Source organism: Palaemon carinicauda, chromosome 11 (genome assembly GCF_036898095.1).
Source record: "Palaemon carinicauda isolate YSFRI2023 chromosome 11, ASM3689809v2, whole genome shotgun sequence".
Classification (NCBI taxonomy): Eukaryota; Metazoa; Arthropoda; class Malacostraca; order Decapoda; family Palaemonidae; genus Palaemon; species Palaemon carinicauda.
Window position 1 is genome coordinate 37,432,204 of NC_090735.1, and position 3,821 is coordinate 37,436,024.

General features: G+C 35.9%; 1 pseudogene; it reads right to left on the reverse strand.

The window, feature by feature from the left end:
• Window positions 1–238: 238 nt before the first annotated feature.
• Window positions 239–1,119, reverse strand: LOC137649249 (piggyBac transposable element-derived protein 3-like; annotated as a pseudogene).
• Between the last annotated feature and the right edge of the window lie 2,702 nt (window positions 1,120–3,821).

Here is a 3,821-nt window from a genome sequence, read left to right on the forward strand (position 1 = left end):
TGGAATTCTGTACAAAGATAACAGGCAATCTGCCAAATCAACCCCTCCCATGTTTTCATTGTATGTTTTTACCATGAAGGGACGAGTGATCTCTATATTTCTTTTGTTGACCCTGTCAAAGCGAGTCGCATCATCTACTGGTTTTGCCTCAGCAAATGAAGATATCAGGGTAACTCCCTTGTTGTCATACCATTTGACAACAGTGAGAGTGTTGTCTTCACCAACAGACTTCCATTCTTCAAATGTGCCTCTCCCCTTTTTTTTTCATCTCACTGTCATCAGACAATTTCAGTCCGGGAAGTCTGTTTGGTCGTACTGTCCCGCAAGACCATATCCCCTTTTCAGCTAAATATCTTATCAGAGGGACAGAAGTGAACCAATTGTCAAAGTAGAGTAAGTGATTTCGATCATGTGGTATGTTCTTAGCAAAATGCAATACAATATTTGAAGATGGTCCAAGATCTGGTATGTCATCTTCATCAACTGGAGGGATTTTTCCTGTATATGGGATGAAATCAAGGATAATTCCCCTTGAGTCAGCTAGAACAAAGAATTTGAAACCCATTTTTTGGGTTTCATAGGAATGTACTGTTTCATAGAGTGAACTCCCTTGATAGGCACCATTTGTTCGTCAACACAGAGTTTCTGCTGTTTTGGAATCTCTTGGAACTTTTTCCGCAGATAATCAACCAAGGGCCTAACTTTAAAAAGTTTGTCATTATTTACTGGGTCATTATTGTCTCTAAGGTGAAGGCATGATTTTATGAACTCCCACCTGTCTCGACTTATGACATTAGCTGTCATGTCACGATACCTTCCAAAGAGATTTCCTGACCAATGCATTCGTGACCTAGGAGTTCTGATGACTGTGAAGTGGAAGACCAATCCTAGCCATTGTTCAAGTTCATTTCTAGTGAGACGTAGAGGTTTGTTCACATCTTTTTGAAGGGCATATAAGTTTGATTGATGAACTATTTCATCAAGAATTTCTGAGGTCAACAACTGTCTAAAATACCAAATAGGAGTTGCTAGGTATACATCTTCACTGATACTACCTCCTCCCTCTTTACTACATGATTCAGTAACAAAAGAGGGAACTGAATTTGGCTGACTATCCATTCCCTGATTTTGTCCACAGAGTTCTCCTAGCTTTATTAGATTTAGACACAGCAGCAGTATTTCTTGGGGAAGTTTCTACAGTTTCAGGTTGTTCAATGACCTCCATATCTTCATCAGGAATTTCAAGAACAATGCTGTTCTCTTCATTTATGACAACAGAAGATTCTGCTTCAACAGAGCCAGCATGATGGAAAAGGCTGTCAAGGTCTTCCTCTCCTAAAAGAAAAAGAAGAAAATAAGAGCCATGGAGATATATATAGACAGAAATAGTGTTTATTTTATTAGATGACTTTTTTTTATCCCCATAACTAGTAAGCTTAAGTATTTCCAGAACATCACTAGGTAGTTACTTAGAAAATATAATAAAGGTCCATACTCAGGTTAGGAGATTCATCTTCATCAGAATCTGATGACCCATCACTCTCAACTGTGTGTTCAATGGGCATAATTTTGGACAGGTCCCTACAAGCATTGCGGGTGATCGCTCGTGCATAAAACTGTCCTGGGCTGATACCTGGAAACAGCAACAACAACAACAACAACAATAATAATAATGATAATAACAATAATAATAATAATACGATCATGATTTATAAGCAGCTATCTCTTTCTATGTATATAAACTAAGGCAACATTTTACTGTACATTATTATTATTATTATTATTAATAATAATAATAATAATAATAATAATAATAATAATAATAATAATAATAATAATAATAATAATGAATATAATTTGGAAGTTTTTATATAAAAGATGGAAGGTAGATGGAAAAGAGCCAAATCCTTACAAGCCAGAAATCTATATAATAAGGCCAGAAATGACTATAACATCCTGTTAGAAAAAAACAAAAAGAAAATTCTACAACGGCGAATGTAAAAAAACTAATAACATGAAGGACTTTCACAAAAACCTTTATGATTTGATGGGATTAAAGAAAAAATATGTCTTGCCTGACAATGTTTGTGCAGAGAGTTTTGCTATATTCTTTAGTGAAAAAATTGATAAAATCTATAGAGGCTTCCCCCAAAATCACTTGGAAGGACAGTCAGCTATGCCAGTGAAGGAGGGAAAGAAGTTAATAAAATTTAAGGAAATAAATATGTGCGACTTGTTAATGGTTATGAGAGAGATGAAGAATACATATTGTGGAAACGACCCTTCCCCAAACAGTTCAATAAGTGAAGCTCCAAACAAACAAGTCGTATATAATATTTACCTGAACATAATTAATCTAAGTATATCGCAATCCTGTTTTCCTAGCTGTGAAAAAACTGCGTTGATCAAACCAATTTACAAAGGGAAAGGTGATGTAAACGAGCTAAATTCATATAGGCCCATTTCAAATTTATCCTACATGTCAAAGCTTATTGAAAAAGTCATAAGTGAGCAATTATGGGCGCATATTGACGAGTTAGAGGTATTCCCGGAAAATCAATCGGCCTACAGAGCTAATCATTCTACAGAAACTACTTTGTGCTCAATAATAAATGATATGATAGGTCTTCTTGATGGGGGAAAGTGTGGAATTTTAATTATGTTAGATCTTAGTGTTGCTTTTGACACTGTTGTGCACGAGTATTTACTTGACGACTTGAAGTCTATTGGAGTGACTCAGGAAGCACTGAAATTTTTGCGAAGTTACTTAGTGAACAGGAAGACTATTGTAGAAGTTTCTGGAAACCGATCCAATGAGAGAATTCTTATGAAGGGTGTACCACAGGGTAGTGTCCTGGGCCCTATCTTGTTTAACATATATACTATCGAGCTATCACACATCTTGAAAAAACAAAAAGTGGGTTTTAAACTATATGCAGATGATACTCAGTTTTACCTCTCAATTTCAACAACACAAGATACAGGGAAGAAAATTGATGAGATAATGACTGAAATAAAAACATGGATGCAGAGGAAAAAGCTCAAATTAAATGATGATAAAACAGAATGTATGTTCTTTGACACAAGGGTGGCTTTGAAGAATTACCAGTTAATTCAAAGTATAAAAATTGGTGAATGTGATGTTGGGATTGTGCCTGTTGTGAAAAATTTGGGTGTACTGATAGACTGTAATTTGTCAATGAAGGACCAAATTGTGAACACAGTGAAAGTGTGTAACTATCACCTGAGAAACATAGCATTTATTAGAAAATATTTAACAGAGGGCAGTACAAAAATTTTAGTGATGAGTCATGTAATATCAAGGCTTGATTATTGCAATTCTCTGTACTACAAATTGCCCAATACACTACTAAGGAAGCTTCAAAATGTGCAAAACCGGGCGGCTAGACTGATAAAAGGCATTAAATTTCGGGAGAGAATAACTCCTGCACTGATCAATCTACATTAGTTACCTGTTAAGGCTAGGACTGAATTTAAAATTTGCTTGTTGACTCACAAAGCACTTACAAGTGATAAGCCTAAATATCTTCGTGATTGCTTGGTCCCCTACCCTGAAGCTACCAGCGCCGCTGTAAGAGTTAGACATGCAGATGACCCACATAGACTATTCGAAATTAGTGTGAATCATGCAATAGGAGGAAGAACGTTCAGTTATGCTGCACCGAGACTCTTTAACGACCTTCCACTCGATGTCAAGAATAGCACAAATGTGTCAGCTTTCAAGAAAAACCTGAAGACTTATCTTTTTAGAAAGTGTTATAATAGTGACCTGAAAACTATTAAGCCTGAATACAAATGCT